The sequence below is a fragment of the Epinephelus lanceolatus genome, chromosome 7 (assembly GCF_041903045.1).
Source record: "Epinephelus lanceolatus isolate andai-2023 chromosome 7, ASM4190304v1, whole genome shotgun sequence".
In the NCBI taxonomy this organism is placed as follows: Eukaryota; Metazoa; Chordata; class Actinopteri; order Perciformes; family Serranidae; genus Epinephelus; species Epinephelus lanceolatus.
The window spans coordinates 12,137,222-12,154,194 of record NC_135740.1 but is presented as its reverse complement, the minus strand read 5'-3'; the positions used below and the strand labels follow the sequence as shown (position 1 = coordinate 12,154,194).

At 44.8% G+C, this 16,973-nt stretch overlaps 13 non-coding genes across 13 annotated transcripts; 6 read left to right on the top strand and 7 right to left on the bottom strand.

Annotated features, from left to right (window-relative positions):
• Positions 1-306: 306 nt before the first annotated feature.
• Positions 307-388, bottom strand: trnal-aag (transfer RNA leucine (anticodon AAG)). The gene has a single exon. It is a non-coding gene; the product is annotated as a tRNA-Leu (tRNA).
• A 165-nt stretch (positions 389-553) lies between these two features.
• trnap-ugg (transfer RNA proline (anticodon UGG)) lies at positions 554-625 on the top strand. Its single transcript has one exon. It is a non-coding gene; the product is annotated as a tRNA-Pro (tRNA).
• A 1,361-nt stretch (positions 626-1,986) lies between these two features.
• trnal-aag (transfer RNA leucine (anticodon AAG)) lies at positions 1,987-2,068 on the bottom strand. The gene has a single exon. It is a non-coding gene; the product is annotated as a tRNA-Leu (tRNA).
• A 165-nt stretch (positions 2,069-2,233) lies between these two features.
• On the top strand, positions 2,234-2,305 carry trnap-ugg (transfer RNA proline (anticodon UGG)). The gene has a single exon. It is a non-coding gene; the product is annotated as a tRNA-Pro (tRNA).
• A 1,366-nt stretch (positions 2,306-3,671) lies between these two features.
• Positions 3,672-3,753, bottom strand: trnal-aag (transfer RNA leucine (anticodon AAG)). The gene has a single exon. It is a non-coding gene; the product is annotated as a tRNA-Leu (tRNA).
• Positions 3,754-3,918: 165 nt separating this feature from the next.
• trnap-ugg (transfer RNA proline (anticodon UGG)) lies at positions 3,919-3,990 on the top strand. Its single transcript has one exon. It is a non-coding gene; the product is annotated as a tRNA-Pro (tRNA).
• A 1,366-nt stretch (positions 3,991-5,356) lies between these two features.
• Positions 5,357-5,438, bottom strand: trnal-aag (transfer RNA leucine (anticodon AAG)). Its single transcript has one exon. It is a non-coding gene; the product is annotated as a tRNA-Leu (tRNA).
• A 165-nt stretch (positions 5,439-5,603) lies between these two features.
• On the top strand, positions 5,604-5,675 carry trnap-ugg (transfer RNA proline (anticodon UGG)). The gene has a single exon. It is a non-coding gene; the product is annotated as a tRNA-Pro (tRNA).
• Positions 5,676-7,036: 1,361 nt separating this feature from the next.
• On the bottom strand, positions 7,037-7,118 carry trnal-aag (transfer RNA leucine (anticodon AAG)). Its single transcript has one exon. It is a non-coding gene; the product is annotated as a tRNA-Leu (tRNA).
• A 165-nt stretch (positions 7,119-7,283) lies between these two features.
• trnap-ugg (transfer RNA proline (anticodon UGG)) lies at positions 7,284-7,355 on the top strand. The gene has a single exon. It is a non-coding gene; the product is annotated as a tRNA-Pro (tRNA).
• A 1,366-nt stretch (positions 7,356-8,721) lies between these two features.
• trnal-aag (transfer RNA leucine (anticodon AAG)) lies at positions 8,722-8,803 on the bottom strand. The gene has a single exon. It is a non-coding gene; the product is annotated as a tRNA-Leu (tRNA).
• Positions 8,804-8,968: 165 nt separating this feature from the next.
• Positions 8,969-9,040, top strand: trnap-ugg (transfer RNA proline (anticodon UGG)). The gene has a single exon. It is a non-coding gene; the product is annotated as a tRNA-Pro (tRNA).
• Positions 9,041-10,406: 1,366 nt separating this feature from the next.
• Positions 10,407-10,488, bottom strand: trnal-aag (transfer RNA leucine (anticodon AAG)). Its single transcript has one exon. It is a non-coding gene; the product is annotated as a tRNA-Leu (tRNA).
• Positions 10,489-16,973: the final 6,485 nt, after the last annotated feature.

Here is a 16,973-nt window from a genome sequence, read left to right as displayed (position 1 = left end):
TCTCAGTCATCCCAGTCATGGTAATCATAAGTGTTATATTGTAGGCAAGTGGACTTGCTTGCATTTCACTCTGCTTATGCCTGGCTGCAAAAGACTGCTTTGTCATCTTAAACCATAGCAATGTGAATGTGGATGGAATTGGTAGAGTCAGCACGGAGCCAGCCAAACATCCGCTCGTCTTTTGGTAACAGAGGTTGCTTTCCACAAGTCTTATAGCCTTACGTACACCAATAAGAGGTGCTTGCAATTTGGGACAACATCAGGCTACCACCTGAGTCACTTTATCTGATATCAGATACTGTCAAATGGCAGTGGTGGGATTTGAACCCACGCCTCCTGAGAGACTGGAGCCTTAATCCAGCGCCTTAGACCACTCGGCCACACTACCGGCAAGGAAGCCCTTCCCTTGTGTCTGCAGCTTTTTTTCCCCTGTTTCTTTTTTCCGCTAAGCCATACTCACGTGCGACACATGCCCTACATTGGACATTTCATGTTCCTTGCAGATCTAAGCATGTTTTCGACGAGACAGCCCACAACGTTTCCTCTTCCGCTTGGCTCGTTGGTCTAGGGGTATGATTCTCGCTTTGGGTGCGAGAGGTCCCGGGTTCAAATCCCGGACGAGCCCAAAAACAAGAGCGCTACGGAGGTGACTGTTTAGTTTCTGAGGAACTGTGCAGGAGAGGAATATTGGGTGCCAGAGCCCAAATCCAGGCCCAAGACTTGAGCCCTGCTTTCACCAAACACCTTTGGTATGGTACCTTTGGAACCACAGGTAACCCTTCAGACATGGTAGCTAGACCCTAGCACCACAACCACAAACGGTAGTCTTCATGTGGGCCTGGTCACTATATTGCCTTATTACCGGTGACACAGAGGGAAGTCCGCACCTTGTTTTATTGTGCGTTGCCTGGGGTGTGGGTATTGTGAAAACAGTGATGTAGTGGCTTTAAGTAGCTTTAGACTAGGAGCTAAGTGAAAACATGGCAAAGCGAACATGGATGGAAGGGAGAGGGACATACTCCTCATCCAGAGCATTTAGAATTAGCAGAGGATGGTTTCGATCCATCGACCTCTGGGTTATGGGCCCAGCACGCTTCCGCTGCGCCACTCTGCTCAATGTTTCAAATCCAGGGGTTTAAAAACCTGTGGTTCAATGTTGTGGGCACCTTTGGGAACTTGAGGGAACCAAGATTTCAGCAGCAATGGATGCCGCAATCAGGGCAATGGGAGCATGGAAGTAAAGAGACATTATGTTGATCCAAAGTTTTAACAGTCAGCAGAGGGTGGTTTGGATTGACCGACATCTGGTTTATGAGCGTAGCACGCTTGGTTCAATATTGTGCGAATCTTTGGGAACCTGTGGCAACCAAGCTTAACCAATGTACAGGCTGAAAAATTAAGCATTTGGTGGACCTTGCGGTGATCCTTTTTCTAGTGATTTTCCCAATCCCATCCAATAATCTTGAACGTGTCCACTTGAGACACTTGTGGCAATGGAAAGCCCAGTCATTTGCTAACATGGCAAAGTGAGCATGGATGGAAAGGATAGAAACATCCTCCCACCTGGCCTGACCTCTACCTCATTTTTTCAGTATCGCTCCTGCTCTGCTCAGTGGTGTTTCACAAACTCTAGTCAAGGTACTCAACTCTCAGTGATTATTGCTCCCTGTCAATGAAGATTCTCAGTCATCCCAGTCATGGTAATCATAAGTGTTATATTGTAGGCAAGTGGACTTGCTTGCATTTCACTCTGCTTATGCCTGGCTGCAAAAGACTGCTTTGTCATCTTAAACCATAGCAATGCGAATGTGGATGGAATTGGTAGAGTCAGCACGGAGCCAGCCAAACATCCGCTCGTCTTTTGGTAACAGAGGTTGCTTCCCACAAGTCTTATAGCCTTACGTACACCAATAAGAGGTGCTTGCAATTTGGGACAACATCAGGCTACCACCTGAGTCACTTTATCTGATATCAGACATTGTCAAATGGCAGTGGTGGGATTTGAACCCACGCCTCCTGAGAGACTGGAGCCTTAATCCAGCGCCTTAGACCACTCGGCCACACTACCGGCAAGGAAGCCCTTCCCTTGTGTCTGCAGCTTTTTTTCCCCTGTTTCTTTTTTCCGCTAAGCCATACTCACGTACGACACATGCCCTACATTGGACATTTCATGTTCCTTGCAGATCTAAGCATGTTTTCGACAAGACAGCCCACAACGTTTCCTCTTCTGCTTGGCTCGTTGGTCTAGGGGTATGATTCTCGCTTTGGGTGCGAGAGGTCCCGGGTTCAAATCCCGGACGAGCCCAAAAGCAAGAGCGCTACGGAGGTGACTGTTTAGTTTCTGAGGAACTGTGCAGGAGAGGAATATTGGGTGCCAGAGCCCAAATCCAGGCCCAAGACTTGAGCCCTGCTTCCACCAAACACCTTTGGTATGGTACCTTTGGAACCACAGGTAACCCTTCAGACATGGTAGCTAGACCCTAGCACCATAACCACAAACGGTAGTCTTCATGTGGGCCTGGTCACTGTATTTCCTTATTACCGGTGACACAGAGGGAAGTCCGCACCTCGTTTTATTGTGTGTTGCCTGGGGTGTGGGTATTGTGAAAACAGTGATGTAGTGGCTTTAAGTAGCTTTAGACTAGGAGCTAAGTGAAAACATGGCAAAGCGAACATGGATGGAAGGGAGAGGGACATACTCCTCATCCAGAGCATTTAGGATTAGCAGAGGATGCTTTCGATCCATCGACCTCTGGGTTATGGGCCCAGCACGCTTCCGCTGCGCCACTCTGCTCAATGTTTCAAATCCAGGGGTTTAAAAACCTGTGGTTCAATGTTGTGGGCACCTTTGGGAACTTGAGGGAACCAAGATTTCAGCAGCAATGGATGCCACAATCAGGGCAATGGGAGCATGGAAGTAAAGTAAAGAGACATTATGTTGATCCAAAGTTTTAACAGTCAGCAGAGGGTGGTTTGGATTGACCGACATCTGGTTTATGAGCGTAGCACGCTTGGTTCAATATTGTGCGAATCTTTGGGAACCTGTGGCAACCAAGCTTAACCAATGTACAGGCTGAAAAATTAAGCATTTGGTGGACCTTGCGGTGATCCTTTTTCTAGTGATTTTCCCAATCCCATCCAATAATCTTGAACGTGTCCACTTGAGACACTTGTGGCAATGGAAAGCCCAGTCATTTGCTAACATGGCAAAGTGAGCATGGATGGAAAGGATAGAAACATCCTCCCACCTGGCCTGACCTCTACCTCATTTTTTCAGTATCGCTCCTGCTCTGCTCAGTGGTGTTTCACAAACTCTAGTCAAGGTACTCAACTCTCAGTGATTATTGCTCCCTGTCAATGAAGATTCTCAGTCATCCCAGTCATGGTAATCATAAGTGTTATATTGTAGGCAAGTGGACTTGCTTGCATTTCACTCTGCTTATGCCTGGCTGCAAAAGACTGCTTTGTCATCTTAAACCATAGCAATGCGAATGTGGATGGAATTGGTAGAGTCAGCACGGAGCCAGCCAAACATCCGCTCGTCTTTTGGTAACAGAGGTTGCTTCCCACAAGTCTTATAGCCTTACGTACACCAATAAGAGGTGCTTGCAATTTGGGACAACATCAGGCTACCACCTGAGTCACTTTATCTGATATCAGACATTGTCAAATGGCAGTGGTGGGATTTGAACCCACGCCTCCTGAGAGACTGGAGCCTTAATCCAGCGCCTTAGACCACTCGGCCACACTACCGGCAAGGAAGCCCTTCCCTTGTGTCTGCAGCTTTTTTTCCCCTGTTTCTTTTTTCCGCTAAGCCATACTCACGTGCGACACATGCCCTACATTGGACATTTCATGTTCCTTGCAGATCTAAGCATGTTTTCGACAAGACAGCCCACAACGTTTCCTCTTCTGCTTGGCTCGTTGGTCTAGGGGTATGATTCTCGCTTTGGGTGCGAGAGGTCCCGGGTTCAAATCCCGGACGAGCCCAAAAGCAAGAGCGCTACGGAGGTGACTGTTTAGTTTCTGAGGAACTGTGCAGGAGAGGAATATTGGGTGCCAGAGCCCAAATCCAGGCCCAAGACTTGAGCCCTGCTTCCACCAAACACCTTTGGTATGGTACCTTTGGAACCACAGGTAACCCTTCAGACATGGTAGCTAGACCCTAGCACCATAACCACAAACGGTAGTCTTCATGTGGGCCTGGTCACTGTATTTCCTTATTACCGGTGACACAGAGGGAAGTCCGCACCTCGTTTTATTGTGTGTTGCCTGGGGTGTGGGTATTGTGAAAACAGTGATGTAGTGGCTTTAAGTAGCTTTAGACTAGGAGCTAAGTGAAAACATGGCAAAGCGAACATGGATGGAAGGGAGAGGGACATACTCCTCATCCAGAGCATTTAGGATTAGCAGAGGATGGTTTCGATCCATCGACCTCTGGGTTATGGGCCCAGCACGCTTCCGCTGCGCCACTCTGCTCAATGTTTCAAATCCAGGGGTTTAAAAACCTGTGGTTCAATGTTGTGGGCACCTTTGGGAACTTGAGGGAACCAAGATTTCAGCAGCAATGGATGCCACAATCAGGGCAATGGGAGCATGGAAGTAAAGTAAAGAGACATTATGTTGATCCAAAGTTTTAACAGTCAGCAGAGGGTGGTTTGGATTGACCGACATCTGGTTTATGAGCGTAGCACGCTTGGTTCAATATTGTGCGAATCTTTGGGAACCTGTGGCAACCAAGCTTAACCAATGTACAGGCTGAAAAATTAAGCATTTGGTGGACCTTGCGGTGATCCTTTTTCTAGTGATTTTCCCAATCCCATCCAATAATCTTGAACGTGTCCACTTGAGACACTTGTGGCAATGGAAAGCCCAGTCATTTGCTAACATGGCAAAGTGAGCATGGATGGAAAGGATAGAAACATCCTCCCACCTGGCCTGACCTCTACCTCATTTTTTCAGTATCGCTCCTGCTCTGCTCAGTGGTGTTTCACAAACTCTAGTCAAGGTACTCAACTCTCAGTGATTATTGCTCCCTGTCAATGAAGATTCTCAGTCATCCCAGTCATGGTAATCATAAGTGTTATATTGTAGGCAAGTGGACTTGCTTGCATTTCACTCTGCTTATGCCTGGCTGCAAAAGACTGCTTTGTCATCTTAAACCATAGCAATGTGAATGTGGATGGAATTGGTAGAGTCAGCACGGAGCCAGCCAAACATCCGCTCGTCTTTTGGTAACAGAGGTTGCTTTCCACAAGTCTTATAGCCTTACGTACACCAATAAGAGGTGCTTGCAATTTGGGACAACATCAGGCTACCACCTGAGTCACTTTATCTGATATCAGATACTGTCAAATGGCAGTGGTGGGATTTGAACCCACGCCTCCTGAGAGACTGGAGCCTTAATCCAGCGCCTTAGACCACTCGGCCACACTACCGGCAAGGAAGCCCTTCCCTTGTGTCTGCAGCTTTTTTTCCCCTGTTTCTTTTTTCCGCTAAGCCATACTCACGTGCGACACATGCCCTACATTGGACATTTCATGTTCCTTGCAGATCTAAGCATGTTTTCGACGAGACAGCCCACAACGTTTCCTCTTCCGCTTGGCTCGTTGGTCTAGGGGTATGATTCTCGCTTTGGGTGCGAGAGGTCCCGGGTTCAAATCCCGGACGAGCCCAAAAACAAGAGCGCTACGGAGGTGACTGTTTAGTTTCTGAGGAACTGTGCAGGAGAGGAATATTGGGTGCCAGAGCCCAAATCCAGGCCCAAGACTTGAGCCCTGCTTTCACCAAACACCTTTGGTATGGTACCTTTGGAACCACAGGTAACCCTTCAGACATGGTAGCTAGACCCTAGCACCACAACCACAAACGGTAGTCTTCATGTGGGCCTGGTCACTATATTGCCTTATTACCGGTGACACAGAGGGAAGTCCGCACCTTGTTTTATTGTGCGTTGCCTGGGGTGTGGGTATTGTGAAAACAGTGATGTAGTGGCTTTAAGTAGCTTTAGACTAGGAGCTAAGTGAAAACATGGCAAAGCGAACATGGATGGAAGGGAGAGGGACATACTCCTCATCCAGAGCATTTAGAATTAGCAGAGGATGGTTTCGATCCATCGACCTCTGGGTTATGGGCCCAGCACGCTTCCGCTGCGCCACTCTGCTCAATGTTTCAAATCCAGGGGTTTAAAAACCTGTGGTTCAATGTTGTGGGCACCTTTGGGAACTTGAGGGAACCAAGATTTCAGCAGCAATGGATGCCGCAATCAGGGCAATGGGAGCATGGAAGTAAAGAGACATTATGTTGATCCAAAGTTTTAACAGTCAGCAGAGGGTGGTTTGGATTGACCGACATCTGGTTTATGAGCGTAGCACGCTTGGTTCAATATTGTGCGAATCTTTGGGAACCTGTGGCAACCAAGCTTAACCAATGTACAGGCTGAAAAATTAAGCATTTGGTGGACCTTGCGGTGATCCTTTTTCTAGTGATTTTCCCAATCCCATCCAATAATCTTGAACGTGTCCACTTGAGACACTTGTGGCAATGGAAAGCCCAGTCATTTGCTAACATGGCAAAGTGAGCATGGATGGAAAGGATAGAAACATCCTCCCACCTGGCCTGACCTCTACCTCATTTTTTCAGTATCGCTCCTGCTCTGCTCAGTGGTGTTTCACAAACTCTAGTCAAGGTACTCAACTCTCAGTGATTATTGCTCCCTGTCAATGAAGATTCTCAGTCATCCCAGTCATGGTAATCATAAGTGTTATATTGTAGGCAAGTGGACTTGCTTGCATTTCACTCTGCTTATGCCTGGCTGCAAAAGACTGCTTTGTCATCTTAAACCATAGCAATGCGAATGTGGATGGAATTGGTAGAGTCAGCACGGAGCCAGCCAAACATCCGCTCGTCTTTTGGTAACAGAGGTTGCTTCCCACAAGTCTTATAGCCTTACGTACACCAATAAGAGGTGCTTGCAATTTGGGACAACATCAGGCTACCACCTGAGTCACTTTATCTGATATCAGACATTGTCAAATGGCAGTGGTGGGATTTGAACCCACGCCTCCTGAGAGACTGGAGCCTTAATCCAGCGCCTTAGACCACTCGGCCACACTACCGGCAAGGAAGCCCTTCCCTTGTGTCTGCAGCTTTTTTTCCCCTGTTTCTTTTTTCCGCTAAGCCATACTCACGTACGACACATGCCCTACATTGGACATTTCATGTTCCTTGCAGATCTAAGCATGTTTTCGACAAGACAGCCCACAACGTTTCCTCTTCTGCTTGGCTCGTTGGTCTAGGGGTATGATTCTCGCTTTGGGTGCGAGAGGTCCCGGGTTCAAATCCCGGACGAGCCCAAAAGCAAGAGCGCTACGGAGGTGACTGTTTAGTTTCTGAGGAACTGTGCAGGAGAGGAATATTGGGTGCCAGAGCCCAAATCCAGGCCCAAGACTTGAGCCCTGCTTCCACCAAACACCTTTGGTATGGTACCTTTGGAACCACAGGTAACCCTTCAGACATGGTAGCTAGACCCTAGCACCATAACCACAAACGGTAGTCTTCATGTGGGCCTGGTCACTGTATTTCCTTATTACCGGTGACACAGAGGGAAGTCCGCACCTCGTTTTATTGTGTGTTGCCTGGGGTGTGGGTATTGTGAAAACAGTGATGTAGTGGCTTTAAGTAGCTTTAGACTAGGAGCTAAGTGAAAACATGGCAAAGCGAACATGGATGGAAGGGAGAGGGACATACTCCTCATCCAGAGCATTTAGGATTAGCAGAGGATGGTTTCGATCCATCGACCTCTGGGTTATGGGCCCAGCACGCTTCCGCTGCGCCACTCTGCTCAATGTTTCAAATCCAGGGGTTTAAAAACCTGTGGTTCAATGTTGTGGGCACCTTTGGGAACTTGAGGGAACCAAGATTTCAGCAGCAATGGATGCCACAATCAGGGCAATGGGAGCATGGAAGTAAAGTAAAGAGACATTATGTTGATCCAAAGTTTTAACAGTCAGCAGAGGGTGGTTTGGATTGACCGACATCTGGTTTATGAGCGTAGCACGCTTGGTTCAATATTGTGCGAATCTTTGGGAACCTGTGGCAACCAAGCTTAACCAATGTACAGGCTGAAAAATTAAGCATTTGGTGGACCTTGCGGTGATCCTTTTTCTAGTGATTTTCCCAATCCCATCCAATAATCTTGAACGTGTCCACTTGAGACACTTGTGGCAATGGAAAGCCCAGTCATTTGCTAACATGGCAAAGTGAGCATGGATGGAAAGGATAGAAACATCCTCCCACCTGGCCTGACCTCTACCTCATTTTTTCAGTATCGCTCCTGCTCTGCTCAGTGGTGTTTCACAAACTCTAGTCAAGGTACTCAACTCTCAGTGATTATTGCTCCCTGTCAATGAAGATTCTCAGTCATCCCAGTCATGGTAATCATAAGTGTTATATTGTAGGCAAGTGGACTTGCTTGCATTTCACTCTGCTTATGCCTGGCTGCAAAAGACTGCTTTGTCATCTTAAACCATAGCAATGTGAATGTGGATGGAATTGGTAGAGTCAGCACGGAGCCAGCCAAACATCCGCTCGTCTTTTGGTAACAGAGGTTGCTTCCCACAAGTCTTATAGCCTTACGTACACCAATAAGAGGTGCTTGCAATTTGGGACAACATCAGGCTACCACCTGAGTCACTTTATCTGATATCAGACATTGTCAAATGGCAGTGGTGGGATTTGAACCCACGCCTCCTGAGAGACTGGAGCCTTAATCCAGCGCCTTAGACCACTCGGCCACACTACCAGCAAGGAAGCCCTTCCCTTGTGTCTGCAGCTTTTTTTCCCCTGTTTCTTTTTTCCGCTAAGCCATACTCACGTGCGACACATGCCCTACATTGGACATTTCATGTTCCTTGCAGATCTAAGCATGTTTTCGACGAGACAGCCCACAACGTTTCCTCTTCCGCTTGGCTCGTTGGTCTAGGGGTATGATTCTCGCTTTGGGTGCGAGAGGTCCCGGGTTCAAATCCCGGACGAGCCCGAAAGCAAGAGCGCTACGGAGGTGACTGTTTAGTTTCTGAGGAACTGTGCAGGAGAGGAATATTGGGTGCCAGAGCCCAAATCCAGGCCCAAGACTTGAGCCCTGCTTCCACCAAACACCTTTGGTATGGTACCTTTGGAACCACAGGTAACCCTTCAGACATGGTAGCTAGACCCTAGCACCACAACCACAAACGGTAGTCTTCATGTGGGCCTGGTCACTGTATTGCCTTATTACCGGTGACACAGAGGGAAGTCCGCACCTCGTTTTATTGTGCGTTGCCTGGGGTGTGGGTATTGTGAAAACAGTGATGTAGTGGCTTTAAGTGGCTTTAGACTAGGAGCTAAGTGAAAACATGGCAAAGCGAACATGGGTGGAAGGGAGAGGGACATACTCCTCATCCAGAGCATTTAGGATTAGCAGAGGATGGTTTCGATCCATCGACCTCTGGGTTATGGGCCCAGCACGCTTCCGCTGCGCCACTCTGCTCAATGTTTCAAATCCAGGGGTTTAAAAACCTGTGGTTCAATGTTGTGGGCACCTTTGGGAACTTGAGGGAACCAAGATTTCAGCAGCAATGGATGCCGCAATCAGGGCAATGGGAGCATGGAAGTAAAGTAAAGAGACATTATGTTGATCCAAAGTTTTAACAGTCAGCAGAGGGTGGTTTGGATTGACCGACATCTGGTTTATGAGCGTAGCACGCTTGGTTCAATATTGTGCGAATCTTTGGGAACCTGTGGCAACCAAGCTTAACCAATGTACAGGCTGAAAAATTAAGCATTTGGTGGACCTTGCGGTGATCCTTTTTCTAGTGATTTTCCCAATCCCATCCAATAATCTTGAACGTGTCCACTTGAGACACTTGTGGCAATGGAAAGCCCAGTCATTTGCTAACATGGCAAAGTGAGCATGGATGGAAAGGATAGAAACATCCTCCCACCTGGCCTGACCTCTACCTCATTTTTTCAGTATCGCTCCTGCTCTGCTCAGTGGTGTTTCACAAACTCTAGTCAAGGTACTCAACTCTCAGTGATTATTGCTCCCTGTCAATGAAGATTCTCAGTCATCCCAGTCATGGTAATCATAAGTGTTATATTGTAGGCAAGTGGACTTGCTTGCATTTCACTCTGCTTATGCCTGGCTGCAAAAGACTGCTTTGTCATCTTAAACCATAGCAATGTGAATGTGGATGGAATTGGTAGAGTCAGCACGGAGCCAGCCAAACATCCGCTCGTCTTTTGGTAACAGAGGTTGCTTCCCACAAGTCTTATAGCCTTACGTACACCAATAAGAGGTGCTTGCAATTTGGGACAACATCAGGCTACCACCTGAGTCACTTTATCTGATATCAGACATTGTCAAATGGCAGTGGTGGGATTTGAACCCACGCCTCCTGAGAGACTGGAGCCTTAATCCAGCGCCTTAGACCACTCGGCCACACTACCGGCAAGGAGGCCTTTCCCTTGTGTCTGCAGCTTTTTTTTTTCCTGTTTCCTGATGACCAGGAGAAAAATATAGAGTGAACAAAACAATAATGTGTGCTTTACAGTCTGGCTTTAGATAAGGAAAACAGAGTTTTACTGTTTTCTACGTGACACTATTGCTTCCATAAGTATGACCATTCCAGGTAAATTTCCTTGATTGTTTCACTTCACATCCAAAGAGAATGTATTAAACTAAATCCTCAACTTAATCATTATCCATAAGGTGTTTACATTATGCTGCAATGTGGCCAAAGTTCTGCTAGGTTTGGATATTTCAGGATGACACTGTTTTTTTGCCAAAACCGTATGCACCCTGCTTTGCCAGTGAACTTGTCTCCTTCATTTGAATCAGAGTGCTGTGCTGTTTTTTCTTCCAGGCAGGGCAGCTGTTGGCCTGATCGCAGCCATAGAGACTCAAATATGAAGTCAATTGTCTTCAAATTATCACAGTTCATGAACTATTATTTAACGACTACATTTTATCTTAAGTTCTGTATCATGTTAACATTTCACAATTAGCCTCTTTGTGGCTTTAACATCTTTAAATATGTTTTTAATGTTACTTACTGCCAATTACAAAAGCTGTATATGCATAAGATTTGGAAAGCTGTGTTTCTGCGACTTTAAGTGTTACTCCTTTTCTGCATCTTTTCTTTGCATTTCAAAATTCTGGCAGAATATTGACTTCATCACATTATTCATGAGCCTCTAAGCAAGGCACATAAAAACCTAGATAGAAAAGCCTATACAGTATGCAGAAATTTAAAGTGGAGATTCATTTTTGTTTGGAGGGCAAATTCTCTCTTTTTTCCCTTCCTCTCTGCCTATGCCACTCTCTCTTTCTCTCATTACTCCCATGCCTCCTATCTGCATGAGAATTGCATATCAGTAGCTCACAGAAGCAACATAGTAGCTTCCTATGAGGCCCACAGCACATTCACAAAGTCATTTTAATGTGATACTGGCATATATTTACAGGGAGAAAGAGTGAGGGGAGACAGCGAGAGGGTGAAAGAGAACAGAAAGAGATTCATTGAGAGAGGAAGGAGAATAAAGACAAAATGTGCTGAGATGAAAACAAAGAGAGACTGAAAACAAGACGGCAGTCGCTGTCTTCCTCCTCTGGGCCAATAAACTGCAAATATGGCACCTGGTTTTGACTTGCAGACAGATAAAGTGCTCTTCATAGGCCAATCAGTTATGAACATGCTAAACATAGCGAAGAGATGAATTGTTCATCTCATGAAAAGATAAATGACTGAACAGGCAACCCAATCTTTGTGATTCTAGTGATGAAAATAAACAGAAAGTGCTGTTATAAGCACTTAAGATGATCCAGATATGAAGGATGTGAAGTATAAAAGTGATTGCTAGCAGGGTTGAGAGTAGCGTATTACAGCAAGGATATAGGAGATAGCTAAAACAGATTATGTCCCTTTTTACTAACAGAATATAGACCATTACCCTCTTTAGGCTGACAGAAAGTAGCCTACTGTATTCATCAGAGATTAGAACTTCAGGTTAGAAAACCAATAAAACAAAATTCAGGTAACCCTGAAGATTCATTTAAACAATGCAGATTGTTTATTGCTGTTTAAATGACCACATCTGAGCATGTATCCTCATTTTGGCACACAGGCTACCCATTTGGCTGTGACTCAGAGGCAGAGCAGGTCGCCCAGTAATTGGAGGATCAGTGGTTTGATCCCCAGCTCCTCCAGTCCGCTCCTCCTTGAGCAAGATACTGAACCCCAAATTGCTCCCGATGGATGTTCCATAAGTGTGAGAGTGTATTAAAAACTTAGTAGCAGGTGGCACCTTGTATGGTAGCCTCAGTCACCAGTGTGTGGATGGGTGAATGTGACTCTCAGTGTAAAAAGTGCTTTGAGTGGTCGGAAGAATGGAGAGGCACTCTTTTCATGTGCAGTCCATTTACCATATGTTTACAGCATGGTTTTTACGAAGGATGTCCTAATCCGATCTCAAAGATTGGCATCGGATCTGTTCAGTTGGGATCATCTGTATTGAGCTGTATCTTTGTTTTACGTCAGCTGTCACACAAGTGTTCTTACTCGCAAAGCTTCCATGCACAGCAATGCAAAGGTGCAGCTGTTGTCAACTGTTTGTTGGTCCTCTACCCCGCTCAGCTCCCACGGTGAAACACCACACGCAATAAATTATAGCAAAATGCAGTATGAGACTGTTTATTTATGTTATTTACATGAGTTATGAGCACTTGTTTCATTTTAACTCTGTGTGAGAGTCTCTTGCATTTCATTGTCATCTATGGCACGTGGTGTTTCACTGCCCTAGAGCTGATGACATCACCACTCATGATGCCACAGCGAGTGCAATAAAAGCCTGGCGAACAAAAAGTCAAGAGTAATTTATTAATTTAATCTATGCACAACAAAAGGAATACAGTTCATTCAAGCTGCATGGAAGCAATAAACACTGGAGAATACCTTTTTAAAGTGATTAAATTCTCTTGAGACAGTGACAAGGTCAAAAAGATTAAGAAATAATTTGTTATTTCATTTATACTTTGCTATTCTACAAAAGAGCCATCAAGGAACAGTTTGGATGCAGGGCATTTTTTTTCTTAATGCACTGAAGTGCTATTGAATTGTCAAGCATATACAATGGATGGATTTTAGTAACTTTAAAGTAGCTACTTGAAGTGTGCACTGTGCAGCTGTATTGGAAGTATTGGATCAGGATTTGGTATTGGCAGATACTCTATACCTAATGACTCAGATCAGGAGCAAAAAAACTTGATTGAGATGGAGTACTTACAAATTTTTTGGAGTTACAGCATGGATTTTGAGCTTGAGGGTTCATTATTGACCTTGGGAACAGTAGTTGAAGTTTTGATGTCAGATGTTTCAGTTGTGTTATGACCCAGGTCATTGTTTTTGAACATAATGTGTTTGTATTGGTCTGCAGTGATCTGTCAGATGTTTTCTCTCCTCCCCTCAGAGTGTGTGCATCTGGTTGAGTGTGATTGGATGTTGCAAGGCAGGTGTTGTGAGCTGATTGGACCATTTGAAGAGACTACTGTCACCGGATTGGTCCAGGGCATGACTGAAGATTTTTAAATACCATCTGATGGATGCCCTCCCCTCCTTTCACCTCTGCCACTTCTAAAGAAGCCAGTACTTCACTATAACTGTTGATTTGTTTGTGAGAACCTGCAGGCAAAAAACGAATGACAGTGGAAACTAGTGTGGGTAACTTCATAACTTTGTTATTTAGAAAAGCTTTCGGATCACTTTTGAGTAGGTGAGTTTAGTCTTGTTCAACAGATTACTTTTTAGGGTTATTATTTGATTTCCTTGTTTTCTTCTGTTCGAGCACTGTAAATAGTCCATTCGTACATTTTGGTTTGTTGTTTTGGGCCCTGCTTTACTCTGAAGACAAATAAACTGCTTACTTAGTTGTAATACTGTGTAACTGGCCTTTTTTGGGAGTGGGAAGAGTGGGGAGTCACAACATGTTATGTCTAGGTTCCCCTAGACCGGGGACATAACAGCTGTGAACACATGAACTAAACATGGAATTCCAGTCATGACATAAATTTTATACTCCATCTGGAAAATTTAGCAGTTTGTGGACCTTGTGCTCTGGCATACAGCTTTAAATTTGTTTTTTTCTGTGTCTTGTTGAGCAGCAGATTACGTAATGCCAGGATTGTGTTGCATGGACAAAATAATACAGTTGATTGGCTGCTGGTCTGAGTGTGCAACAGGTCACAGCAGCCAGCAAGGAGCCATGTGCTTTTGGCACAGGAAACTATATACTGACTGCAGTGTTGTAAATTTTGAAAGCCACATGTCGATTCATGTGCAAGACTGTGTAGACTGACACAAAAAGCATAAAGTATACACAATCAAATGGCCACACTAGTGCCAAATCATACATGCATATGAACACACTAAAAATACATTTATGTAGAGGTTGACTACCTGAGTCAATGTGAAAGAAGTTAACAGGGTGACACAGCAACAGACTTGTAGGTTAAGACTGAACAGAAACTCAAGTAAAGGCAGAGATACATCCCATTGAGCCTCTTTGTGACTCTTAAACCCTCAGATAAGGATTGCCTTGTGTTTTTGGAATGTCAGATTAAATCAGATCAGATCAGATGAGATTTAACCTCTCTAACTCCGCCAGGACGCTGAAGTCCTCGCTCCCCCCCTCCTCTGTTAAATGGTATCTCCCAGGCGCACTACGTCATCAAACCATGTGATGTTTGGTATTGCCGGATTCAGAAAGCGCTTGACTTTTCAAAAATAACATCATTCTTCTTTTATTTATTATGTATTTCGCACCAGAGCAGCCTAAACACACAAAGTCCAAAATCATGATGAGTGGTGACAAGTCATGTCATGCCGTTTTTCTATGGGAAAAGTTAAAGGATTACTTGCGATCTTATGCAGAGCTGTTAGTGGGGACTTAGCTCTTTTATAAAAGGTAAGAGTCTCACTCCTACCACTATTTTTGTCTGAGATATACCATCTAGAAAGTGGGATCATAACTTTCACTTTTCATATGGCTTTATTTGGTGATATTTTATGGTGTTTCTGTGTCATAAACAACATCAGCTATCATAATCACACCTGATTTCAATAAGGTACGATGTTTGAAGCTGGCTGAGTGTTGTTTGATCACTGATAGTACTGTTTTGAAGCCGAGTGACCGACTTGTCATTCGGAGCTCCGCCTGGATCTTTTCATGGAAAAACACTGTAGAATGGTCATACTTTGAGCAATTTTCTTCAAATTTGAAACAAGTGTTCATTGATAGTGTGCCTACAGCCCCACAGTATCATTTACCTGCTCAGATGAAGCCACAGACAGTTATTCATCCTGAATTTTTTTTTATTTTTTTATTTTAGGCAAAATCTTCAACTTTTTACTGACTTCAGAGGCCCATTACTCTGTCTCTGTATCACCTAGAGTGTTTCTGACACTTTCACAATAAACTTCAGAGAGTTTTCTTTCTGGCAAGACCTCATGCATGCATGTAGTCAGAGTGGTTCAGATGCTACAGTCATTTTAATTTGGGTATGTCATTTTAGGTGTTTTTGCTACAAAATGGGGGTGGAGTACAAGAGGTAATGCAACAATCTGTGAATGTGTCAGAATCATCAAGGCAGGTGGTCCTGCTGGAATTGACTGTGCCCTGGGAAGAGGTGTTTGAGAGGAAGAAGGCCAAGTATGAGGAGCTTGCAGGCAAATGCCAAAGCAGGGGATGGAAGACCCTCTGCTACCCCAATGAGGTCGGCTGTCGAGGATTTGCCAGCCAGTTGCTCAGGGCCCTTGAGTTGCTGTGGATCAGAGGACTGCACAGCAAGAGAGCTATCAGGAACATCATTGATGCTGCTGCGAGGGCATCAAGATGGCTGTGGATCAAAAGGGGTGATCCGTAGACCACACAAGCTACCTAGACATAAGCTGGGGTCTGATCAATCCTGGCTGGGTTGTCTGGGCGAGGATGACCCCAGGTTACATCACTGATCAAGTGTTTAGGTTGCACCCTAAGGTGGAATCTGATGTATCTTTCCCACCTAACAATGTAAGTATTCTAATTCACATTGTGTTCTAATTCTTTACACATTAAAAGTTGTAACCCCTTAGATTTCAGTCCTGGTTAATTTGGCAACTCCTGTTGTTACTGTGGTTACATCAAATGCTAACCTTAACACAAACACACACATTGTGCATCCTGTAAAAGCCTGACAATAAAAAACACTCTGTGTTTCTCCTGTAGAATGAGTTAAATGTGAAGCTGCAGCAGAAGAAAATGTAGTGTTGCATTAGCAGTAAAAGACACGGTGTAAAGAGACTGAATAGTAAACAGTAGGTCTGATTTCAGTAAGATAAAACTGCACTGGTTTACATGCTGCATCATTTCCTATTAGTCCCCCATGCATAGGTAGATCATTTGTTTTCAGTGGAAAATGGTGGACTCTGCCACCAACAGTGAAAACTACTTATGTAATACATTGAATAGCTACTGCTGAAAATGTGCCAACCCTAAATATCAAAAAGTGGTATGATTTCTGGTAATCTTTATAACTTTAATGTGCAAGGGCCTGCAGCAGCCATCTATCATTGATATCCTAACATGGACCTTGATAGCATTTCTTCTTTTAACTCTACAGGGACATATGTGTTTCCTGTAGACTGTGGCCACATTAGGCCAAGATAAAGTCTGACAAATAAGACAGGTCTCAGGTGTCCAAAGACCTGGTGTGATTGGGCATACCAGGTTATTTGTCAGAAAGACAAGGAGTCTGTATATGAGGACAACAGGTTCTGCAAGAGAAGAACGCTGTGCATTGCTGGCAGTATAATTTAGTTTAATAATTGTTGGTCAGGGTCTACTAACCATCCATTACAATGATCTAATTCCAGAAAGCAGAGGAAAATCCTCTTATGACT